Below are 11209 nucleotides of genomic sequence, written 5' to 3'. Positions count from 1 at the left end.
ACCCTAGAGCCAGGGTGAGGTCCACTGGCAGAACCTTGGGAGGTGCCGATGGTGTTCAGAAACAGGGACGGTATTCCACTGTTCCACTTGAGTGGAAATAGACTGTGGAAGTTTGAGGTCACTGAACTTTTCTGCAGAAACCCCGACCGAAATTTCTGGTCTCCAGGCCCTTTCTCTACACCGAGCCCCGCCCGCCATCCAGCCCCCGGCCCCGCCTGCCGGTGTGCGCGCTCCCGCTCCCTTCGGCATCTCTCTCCGCACCCTCCCGCCGCGTGGTGCTGCCCAGCCGACTGTTTGTTCCTCTGTTTGGATACAGCTCCAGTCTTCTTATCTCCTTCTGACCCCTCTTGGGGGCATGTGTGCGAGTTCTCTTTCTGATTGTCAGAAATTTCTTTTTCACTGTGTGGGCAGGAGACAGCTTGTTCCCCCCGCAACTGTCTCCCCTCTCCTTTATTTTATTCTCCGTTTCTCTCCTTTCCCTTCTCTTGCCTCCCCTCTCTCCTTTTTTTTCCCCCTGATACCTCCTTCTTCCCCTTTCAATTTCACCGTCTCTCCTGCCCCCTCTCCCCGCGCCCCTTCCCTTACCTTTGTGCCCTTTTAAAAATAATATAGTAATGTCTCGGGAATACTAGCACACTCTCCTCGTTCAGCCGAGCGCGGGATTCTGCGTTAATTCAAGGTAAGCCCCGGTGGTTCCTGCTGCCCAGGAAATGGTCGCCTTCGCCCTGGCGCCCGCTGTCTGAGGGGCTTCGCTTCTCTCCCCGGTGTGTTGGTGTAGGGCGCCTGGCTCCGAGCCCCCAGTGCTGCTACCTGTTGGGGGTGCATGGACCGTGGAGATTTCCTAGTTTGAAACCTTCCCCTAAGCCGGTTCTTCTCCACGCGCAGCCCTTTTCTTTGTAACTTCCGTGTTAATTTCCCAGGCGTGGGAAAGCCCCCGCGCGGTGGGGTGTTTCGGGGTGTGAGTGATGTGCCCCTTGCCAGGGCGCCGGGGACTGGCACCTCGTTTGTGCCTGCGTGTTCACTCGGCCAGGCGGCAGCGAGGGAGGCTCGTGCAGCCCCGGGAGCGCAGCCAAGCTCGGAGGAAGGGGTGCCGGCCGGGGCTGCGGTGTCTCTGCCAGTTCCAGCCTCGGGGAAGTGCTGTGGGTTGCGGGGGGCGGGGGGTACCTCTCCGGGGAGGGCTGGCTGAGGAGGGTCTGAGCTTCCAGTGAAGTTTCTTCCAGTGTGCGCCCTTGGAAGCATCCCGGGATCATCGTTGCTGGGGTGTTTCTGGAGCCTTGGGGTTGTGGATCCGTGGGAGAGTGAGTGGACCCTATCCTGGGAGAGAGCTGGGAACAGGCGCTTGCAGGAGGAAGGCGAGTTCGAAGAAGAAGCCGAGCTATTTAGAGTGACTTGCCTTTTGACTACGTTTGGGTCTCCCAGCCAGATGGTGGCTGTGTCCTTTTCCAGGGATGAGCACCCAGTTCACTGTGCCCCTTTGCTTTGTGCCCGTGCCCAGGAGAAAATGATGGGAGATGCCACCCCCTCCCCCTCCCACATTCCTCTGAGATCGAGGCTTCTGCCTCACTCTGGGCCCTGAGGTGGCAGTTTGGCCACTTGCCCAAGGAACAATTGTTCTTCTCACTGGGTCTGACTCTGTGGCTGCTCAGAGCAGGTGGTTCAGGCTGTGTAGGTGGGTGCATGACCCAGATCTGGGTGACTGTAATGATCCTCTCTCTCTACCTTTAGAGGCCATGGTGTTGGAGCACTGATTCTTTCTTATGGTGGGGCCAAGAACCCCACGGTGTCTCAGAGACATCACAGTCAACAGATGGGCTGGAGGAGCCAAGCACTTTAGTCCAAAGGAGACTTTGAGACCTGCGCTCAGAGAAGTGTTTTCGTGAAAGGAAAGAGGTTTCTGACACTTAAATGAGAGCATCGTTTTATCGCCATTGACACCAGAGAAAAGTGGTTTTCTTTACTGGGGCTGGGAGCTGGGTTAGATACTGGGGAAAACTTCCCCAGTTGACACTTCCAAAAGGAATCATTAATGGAAAATAATAGAACTTCCTTTCCTGCCAAATGTGTGGGTCTTTTGGGTTGTGCAGCCATCTCTGGAGCCTAGAAAGAGATGCCTTTTTCTTGTTTGACTCCACTCTACTATTCTCTCACATGATTTGTCTCCAGCCAGCTAAGATTTTTTTTAACCTCTTTGTAGTACTGAGTAATCATATAATTTATTGTCCAAGCTGAGACACTTTTGAGAGTAGACAGAGACATTAGTAATAATTAGACATGGACAAGAGAGACTGTCTAGACAGATAGGGATGAATGATTGCCCTGGGAGTGAGGGAGTATAGTCAGAGTGAGGGACAGTTAACGAGACAGTGTGCCATGCTCTCATATCATTTGAATCTTGCACCTTCCTTCCTGGAGTGGCTCTTCCTGAGTCAAATTGCAAATGGGCTTTATTTCAGTTCCCTCTGAGAAGCTAGCACTGATTATAAATCTCTTCCCTTTGACAAACCCCTCTTTCCTCAATTCCATGAAACCCTTCACAAATCCCACTTCCAGAATGGACCTTCATGCTTTTTGCAGGAGTTACAAGGAGAGGGTGATTTACATGGAACTGATTTACATGTTTCTATCTCTCTGTCTGTTTCCTTGTGATATTTATGAGCTTGGGCTCCCAGGGGGCCATCCTTCTGCCAGGACTTGTGAATGTTACGTTGATGGCAGGATGATATACAGTGACCCTCAGAGTCACACGGTTGAGTGATTGAATCGATGCTGGCATACCTCCTCAGATGTCCTGAGGCTTCTGGTGGGGTATGTATTGGATGTGAGAGAGGAGAGGGAGAGGAAAGAAACCTGTATGTGTCTGAGTTTCAAACTGCTGCTGCTGCTGCTAAGTCGCTTCAGTCGTGTCCAACTCTGTGCGACTCCATAGACGGCAGCCCACCAGGCTCCCCATCCCTGGGATTCTCCAGGCAAGAACACTGGAGTGGGTTGCCATTTCCTTCTCCAATGCATGAAAGTGAAAAGTGAAAATGAAGTCACTCAGTCATGTCCGACCCTTAGCGACCCCATGGACTGCAGCCTACCAGGCTCCTCCATCCATGGGAGTTTCCAGGCAAGAGTACCGGAGTGGGCTGCCATTGCCTTCTCCCAGTTTCAAATAGAAGCATTCTATTGCAGGGAAGTGCCCAGCTCTTACTTCCTGGGTTGTGTGAGGAAGTGATGAGAATTCTCAGGGGATGTGTCAGTCACACCTCCAGCCCGCTAGGAGCCCGTGAGTCTGTCAGACAGTCAAATTGCTGCAGGGCTTCAGCAGTTTAGTTATCACTTATTAAGTGCTTATAATTTTCCAGATACTAGAGTGAGGAGTTTCCAGACTTTATCATAATTAATCCTTACCCAGCCCTATTAAGTGCATGCATGCTAGTTTACTTCAGTCGTGTCCGACCCTGCGCGACCCTGTGGACTGCAGCCTGCCAGGCTTCTCTGTCCATGGGATTCTCCAGGCAAGAATACTGGAGTGGGTTCTCATGCCCTCCTCCAGGGGATCTTCCCCACTGAGGGATCAAACCTGTGTTTCAGCAGGTGGGTTCTTTACCACTAACACTGCCTGGGAATCCTTATCTAACCTATTAAGTAGGTATCCCCATTTTATAGAGGTAACTGGAGCTCAGAGAAGTTAAGTAACTTGCTCAAGTTCACCCAGAAGCTAACTGACTCTCTCCATGCAATGGGCACCTTTTTGTGCTGAAGTTGATCAGAATTTGGTTCACACATGTGATACAACCTATTTAGGGCCCTGGGGGTTTCAGAGTAGGGTGGATTGGACAGTCCACTTGTCCATCCCATCTGGTTCTTGATTATATTGCCCCTGTGTTTTCTGTCTGTGTTGTCCTTTCTTTTCTTTTAAGATATAATAATAACAACAGTTTATTGTATCTTGAAGAAAAAAATGGATTTAAAAAAATGGCATTGAGATAAATGGCCAAACAGTAAAAAAAAAAAAAAAAAAAATTTAGATGGACCTGCCAAGCCTTTTCCTTTGGATTAACCACATTGTCCTTTCTTGGTGTCTATGAAATTTGTGTGCCCCACTCCCTGCCCTGTCACCTGGGCCATCACTGGAAGTCCCTCCCTTCTAGAACTCACTCCAGTGTGTCGATGAATGCCTGGGGTAGAAGGATTGTCTCGTGAAAGGGCAGAGCATGTGTCAGCATATGGTACTGAGGGTCAGTCTACACCTTAGTTATTGAAGTCTGCCTCTCTCAGGATCACAGTTGACTGACTCCAGTTGTCTCAGAGACTGACCATAGCTTTGATTTGGAGAAAGCCTCCCCACCCCTTGGTTTGCCCAGAAGTAACTCTATAGACGGGGCTTCCCAGGTGACTCAGTGGTAAAGAATCTGCCTTGCAAGCAGTTGACCCAAGTTCAATCCCTGGGTTGGGAAGATCTCTGGAGAAGGAAATGGCAACCCACTCCAGTATTCTTGCCTGGGGAATCCCATGGACAGTGGAGCCTGGGATGACAGTCCAAGGGACCACAAAAGAGTTGGACATGACTGAGTGACTAAAGAGCAGCAGCAACTCTATAGACTAGGAGGGGAACCTGACCATTTCCAATTGACAGTGTCTTGGTTAGTCCTTTAGATCCTTTCTCTATCGTTGAGGCAAAAATAGAGCCTTAAGATAGGTAATCCTAGAACTTTATTTCCACCTGTTCATCTTTCCTATTTATCCTGCAGCCCTGTAATCTGCCAGACAAAGAACAGCATGCCCAGAGGCCACAGGGCATTATCAGGTAGGGGTGGGGTGGATAAAGGACCATTGGCCTGGGAGACCTGACCCAACTCATTAAACCCCATTAAGGAACCTTGTGACCTTGGGTGATTCACAAGCTTCCCTGAACCTCATTTAACTTGCCTAAAAATGAAGATTGGGCAGACGCTTCCCAGGTATTTCCCTGCTCCAGCTGTTAAAGATTCCACAGTTCAGGGCAGTGTTGAGCTCCGGTTCCACAAATCCTAGGCAGAACCTCTCCTGGTTTCCCCTCCCTGGGTGAGGATGGGGGAGCCCAGAGAACGAAGGATGGAGGTAGATGGAGGGGCCACGAAAGTGTCGTCCTAGGGAAAAGCAGTGACTGCCCCAGGTCTCCTCTGGGCACCTCAGCCTAGTGCTAGTCTGGAAAAATAGCATTGTTTATTTGGCCTTTCCTCCCATCTGCCTTGTGCTATCTTGCAAACCCGAGGAGTTGTATATCCTTATACCTACAATAAGTGACAGAGAATTGGAAAGAGCAGGTTCCCCTATGCTAACCAACATCTACAGTGTTCCCTGAATGATGAGCTAAGCACTGGGTGAGGGGTAGGGGTGGTAGGCAGGAGGATGGGAGAAGGTGGTCTATGAAAAAAATGAAAAAGAGACATGGTCTTCATCCTCATGGCCTTGCAGTGTGGTAGGGAGCTGGGACTAGGCCACTCTGTAGTTGTTGTTCAGTTGCTCAGTTGTGTCTGACTCTTTGCGACCCCATGGACTGCAGCATGCCAGGCTTCCCTGTCCTTCACCATCTCCCGGAGTTTACTCAAACTTATGTCCATTGAGTTACTGATGGCATCCAACCATTTCATCCTCTGTCATTCCCTTCTCCTCCTGCCTTCAATTTTTCCCAGAATTTTTCCCTTCAATTTTTCTGCATCAAATGGCCAGAGTATTGGAGCTTCAGCATCAGTCCTTCCAATGAATATTCCTTTAGGATTGACTGGTTTAATCTCCTTGCTGTCCAAGGGCCTCTCAAGAGTCTTCTCCAGCACTATAGTTCGAAAGCATCCATTCTTTGGCGCTCAGCCTTCTTTATGGTCCCACTCTCACATTTGTGTATGACTACTGGAAAAACCACAACTTTGACAATAAGGACCTTTGTTGGCAAAGTGATGTTACTTTATAGTAACAAATTGTAAAGCCATTTGGAACCCAAAACCCACTACAAAGCTCTTTGTTTTAGCATAGAGTATTATGTCACATGCTCAGTTGTGTCTGACTCTTTGCAGCCCCATGGACTGTAGCCTGCCAGGCTCCACTGCCCATGGACTCTTCCAGGCAAGAATACTGGTGTAGGGTGCCATTTCCCACTCCAGGGGAATTTCCCGGCCTAGGGATCAAGCCTGCATCTCTTGGGTCTCCTGCATTGGCAGGTGGATTCTTTATCACTAGCGCCACCTGGGAAGTACTGAGTGGTTACATGCAAATCAAAAAACTTCCTGAAAGAAGCAAAGATAAGTAGTACCTCTTTCCCTGTAACCTGGACAAGGTGTGAAGGATGTAATCCTCTTCTGAGACATGAGAATTCCAAAGGGTTCTGTTGTCTGCTGTAGATGTGTGGACTTGCAGGAATGGCAGTGAATGAGATTCTAGAACAGAATGGGCTTTACTGAGGAAAGGCCCTCCCGTCTGTGTTCATATAGTGTTACTTTGAAAGATACATCCTCGGGAATCACGGAGCCTTTATAACTACATTGACTACACTTGGAAAAAAAAAAAAAAAGAACTTTCCCCCTATAAATACTAACCTGGGATCGGGGTAAAGAGAGAGTGCTCCAGATTTTCGCCATAGGGTTAGTGGTGGCAGGAACAGCTCAATGGGCGCTGAGTGAGAGGGCATGAGCTGGGCACGTGAGAGGAAGGCATGAAGCTGTCTTGGACATGGGGCAGGCACTGCAGCCTGTGGCAGGGCAGGGCATCCAGCCCTTTGTGGGCTTTTACGTGATTTCTAACCTGAGTAAATGTAGGGCTACATTCATGGGCACACCTCTTAATGATGGAAATATCACTGCAGTTGCAGAAACGTAACGACGCAGCTCTCTGTGTCTTTCCAGCATAAGCTATCTGCGTTGATGCCTCCTTTATGTATCTTTTGGGGTTCCCCAAATTGAATCAAATGTGTACAAGGCCTTTTGCTGGGAGAAATTGGAAAAAAAGATGAAAATGACGTAGTTTCCACTCTCAGTTAATTTCTAGCTCTAAGTACAGTCCTTTGAAGAAATTTTGATTTCTTTTACCAAGTTACGTGTTACCTGGTCTTGCCCCAGTCCTTCCTGGCCACAGACCATGGCAAATCATTAACCCCTTGGGCCTCAGCTATGGTATCAATACACAGGCCCAGCAGTGCATCTTGGAGAGGAGGGGCCCGGACCCGCTGGTGGCCTGAGGCCCCATCCTATTCTAAGATCAATGCCTGTTCTGTGGTGTTGTTATCCACCCCTTCTTTCTCCCCCTCTCTTTATTCTTTGTCTCCCCTGCTTAGCTAGTCATGCAATAGATTTTTCTTTGTTTGCTCTATTTACTGAATGGAATTTTATTCTTCGTTCTTAATTTTAAAAATGGTGGAGAACATTTTATATTTCTGCCTCTCAATAGAAAGTAAATTAAATCTCTCTTGACTTATTCGGTCCTTGATTGTTGTTTTCTTGAGTGAAAAGATCCTAAATACAGACAGAGTTGCAGGCCTTCTTTAGAGAAGGGATGTGGTGACAGGTGAACACACATTATCCCCGCTTCTCTCTCTGGTGGATCTCTGACTCTGGGTTAACGAGCTGTTTGGCGCTCAAGTCTGAAAGTCCTGGGGATGTCTGCCTCTGTGCCCAGGCAAGGAAAGCCAGCCTGTCAATCTCAGGGCCTGGGCACTGGCCTAGAGTGGCCCGCAGTGTCCTCAAGGAGGGGAAGGAACCTGGGCTGGGATGGGGTGGGCAAAGCTCCAGTTGTGAGCCCAGCTCTGCTCCTGAGTGGAAAAATCAGAGCCTCTCCCTGCTGCTCTTCTCCCTCCCCTGCTCCCACCCTGCTTCCTCCTGCAGGAAGGAAGTGTCCTAAGTCCTGTTCCGGGCCAGGCACTATTTGGGAACTGGGAATACAGCAGTGAACAAGGCAGACCTTTCCCAGTTCTGTGAAATTTTTGCTCCACTGCAAAGAGAGAGAGACAATAAATGGACAAGTAAATTTATTTTAAAAAAATCACACTGTGATACATGTCACTCTCAAAATTAATATAGGGTGACGTGGCACTTGTTTGGGAGTGGAGTGTGTTAGTCGTTCAGTCGTATCCGACTCTTTGTGACCCTGTGGACTGTAGCCTCGAAGGCTCCTTTCTCCATGGGATGCTCCAGGCCAGAATACTGGAGTGGGTAGCCATTCCCTTCTCCAGGAGATCTTCCAAACCCAGGGACTGAACCCAGGTCTCCGGCATTGCAGGCAGAATTTTTACCGTCTGAGCCATCAGTGAAGCCTGGCACTTGATTGGGTATCTCTTTAAATTGGACCTCAGGGAGGCTTCGAGGAGGTGATGTTTAAGCCGAAGATCAGAATGCAACAGACGAAATAGCATCCATATCACCAGTTCTCATAATGTGGCCATGGTGAAGAATAAGCATGATTGTATATGAAAGTGTTTTATAGACTGCATAATAAATGCCACACATTTTATATCTCATTAGGCAAAATTCCTTGAGGGTAAGCATTGTGATTAATTAACGCTTGCAATTTCAGCACCTCGCATGGTAGTGAATGAGGGTTGAAAAACATTATGTGTATAAAATAGGGAGTTCAGAAGGGATTTTGTAAGAAATAAGTTAAGATGATGTGGATCTGTACCAGGCCTTTGTTGAAAGAAGACACTCTTGCCACTACTGGGCTTTTCTGGTGATTTCTATCCATGATGCCTTGGGGAAAGCAGAGAAGGTTCCCAGGGCATCACTCGGGCACAGAGGGGTGGAGCGGGATGGGCAATACTGTGGATGCAGACTTCCTGATGAAATTCCAGATTGCTTTTCTTGCTTTTCAGCGTCTTCTTAACCCAGAGCAGAGGGTAACTTGTCTGAAATTGTGAAGAGAGGCCCACAGGCTCCCTCTCTAAGCTTCCCTTTCCATACTTCTGAAACCTTTGTCTTCCTCCAGCCCCTCAGCATCTCTCTCTTCTCTCCAGTCCAGGACCTGGCTCATCAGCTGCCCTGGAGACCTCAGTCCATTCTGCTGCCTGATGCCTGTGACTCTGCAGCCCTGCTCTCCTTCCCTGCCACCCTTCTTAAGGGTTTAGTCAATACAGCCCACCTCCCGAATCCTGTGAGTCATGGCTTTTCAAACAGGCAGGTGTGAATCACTCAACTTGTAGCCCTTGAGATGTCTTGGGTGACAGCTGAGGGAGAGGCTGTGCCTGTCGCTGTCCCTCACCTTCCCATTGCTTTGTCATGCTTCCTGCACTGAGAACCCAGAGCTCCCGTCTCGCAGTTCTTCTCTGGGGCCTGAAGACCAGTTTATGGAGTACATATGAGTGGGCATTCACTCATGTGGGAGGAGTCCTTCAGGGAGAACATCCTGTGCCCAGGTGTGGTTCCTGGACCAGCAGCATCAACCCCATCCCAACATCCTGAATCAGAACCCAGGGCTGGATGCATGTGATGCATGATGAAGTCTGAGAATCACTGTTAGAGGCTTAGGTTAAGGGATGTGCCAGAAACTTGGAACATCTTACACTTCTTGAGATAGAGACATTGTTATTCCTGTATTTATAGGAGTGAACAAAGGATTCTAGAATCCAAGATCCCAGTAGGTGGTGGAGCCTGGATGAGAATCAAGCATAAGCTCCAAAGCCAGAATCACTATGAAGTTTAGATGCCTAATTAAAATGCAAATATATCTGGAGACATCTGTTACTAATCATTAGCACCTTAATGCTAATTACCGTCCTGGTCATTTATGATAGACTTCTGAGAAGAGAGCTGGAACTGCTCGATAGCCTGGGTCGAGCATCTCGTGGGTGCTTTCACTGCTTTGGTAATTTCTCTCCTGGCTAGCTCTGGCGGAGTTCCTCCTCCCGTTGGGAACCGGGTGACTGATCCTTAAATGTAGGTGCTTCCTGGTCCCAGTCCTGGCCCTTTTCACTTGTTTGGGTACCCTCTCTCCTTGAGGGACTCCAGCTCCTTCCTTGCATCAGCCGTTACCCATACGATGATGACTTACAAATTTGTTTTCCGTCCCAGGATTCTCTTTTGAGTGAATTTCTCTCTGCTGGACATTTCTATTTCAACTCCTCATAGTATCTCAGACTTACCTTGTCCATAACTAAACCCATCATCATTTACCAAAATTTGTCTTCTTCTCATAGAGACTCTTTCAGCAAGTGGTACCACTGTCCATTTGGTTGCTCGTCCTAGAAATATGGACGTCATCTGTGACTCTTCTTCCTCCTAGTTGCCTTGTTCCCTCACCTACATCTTGTTAGTGAGGATGTTCTACTGACTGTTGTGTCTAAATGCCACAGAATTCTGGCCTTTATCCCTTCTTCACTGCGACTGCAGTCAGCGTTTTGCCCCTGGTCTACTGTGCCTGTCTTGTTTCCATATTCCGGATTGTGGCAATAGCTACCTTTCTGCAGAGCAGATATGAGCATGTCTTTCTTCTTTTTGACATGACTCCATGGGAACTTTTTTCAGAATAAAGTATATATGGTAAGATGGGTGAAGTCTGTCATGGTCTAACCCCCTGCCTGCCTCCCCAGCCTTGTTTCCAGATATTTCCACTCACCTTCTCCTTACTCTCTGCTCCTCTGAATGACTGCAGTTACCTAGACATGCCTTCCTCTGTTGAGCCTTGATATGTTCAGTAGTGCTAGTTCAAGGTGACCTTTCCTAGCCCCTCCTCACAAGGGCCTGGCTCATTGTTGCTTATTCTACCAAAGTCAGGTACTTCTTCCAGGAAGGTTTCCTTGGTTCTCTCCACACTGTCCTGCATCTTTTTCCTCTGTAGTCTCTCAGCGTCTTGTGCTGTAGCGTCATTGCCAGCCTTGTCCATAGCATGTGAAATCTTCCAGAGCAGGAATTATTTCTCTTATCTATGTCTCCTTGATGCTTTGTACTTAGCACATGCCTAATACATTTCTTGAATGTGTAAACAAGTAGAGAAGCCACACTAGAACTTTCAACCAATCCTGATTCTCCTTCCCTCTATTGTGGTACCCTAGTCCCTGTGACTGGGGACGCTGTACTCACCGACTGTGACTTTAACAGAGTAGTCATCACCAAGAACCTATCGACTCCTCTCAGAGACAGTGATGAGTTGACTGAAAGCTGTGATACTGTGGAGTGTGTGTGTGTGTGCACGCGTGCATAAGTGTTCTCATGAAACCCAAAGTAGGAGAATTCAGGCAGGTGCTATAGTCCTGCCAATTTTGTAT

The 11209-nt window shown here is 48.5% G+C and overlaps 1 protein-coding gene across 1 annotated transcript in view; it reads left to right on the top strand.

Annotated features, from left to right (window-relative positions):
- The first annotated feature begins 285 nt into the window (after window positions 1-285).
- The window catches only part of CACNA1E (calcium voltage-gated channel subunit alpha1 E), a 536270-nt gene continuing 525346 nt past the window's right edge, over window positions 286-11209 (top strand). Inside the window, exon 1 of the mRNA XM_070384834.1 lies at window positions 286-679. The gene's annotated coding sequence lies outside the window, so the exon portion shown is untranslated. The remainder of the gene's footprint in view (window positions 680-11209) is intronic.

This window comes from Bos mutus, chromosome 16 (genome assembly GCF_027580195.1).
Source record: "Bos mutus isolate GX-2022 chromosome 16, NWIPB_WYAK_1.1, whole genome shotgun sequence".
NCBI lineage: Eukaryota > Metazoa > Chordata > Mammalia > Artiodactyla > Bovidae > Bos > Bos mutus.
The sequence above is the reverse complement of the archived record's forward strand: the minus strand, read 5'-3'. Positions and strand labels throughout refer to the sequence as shown.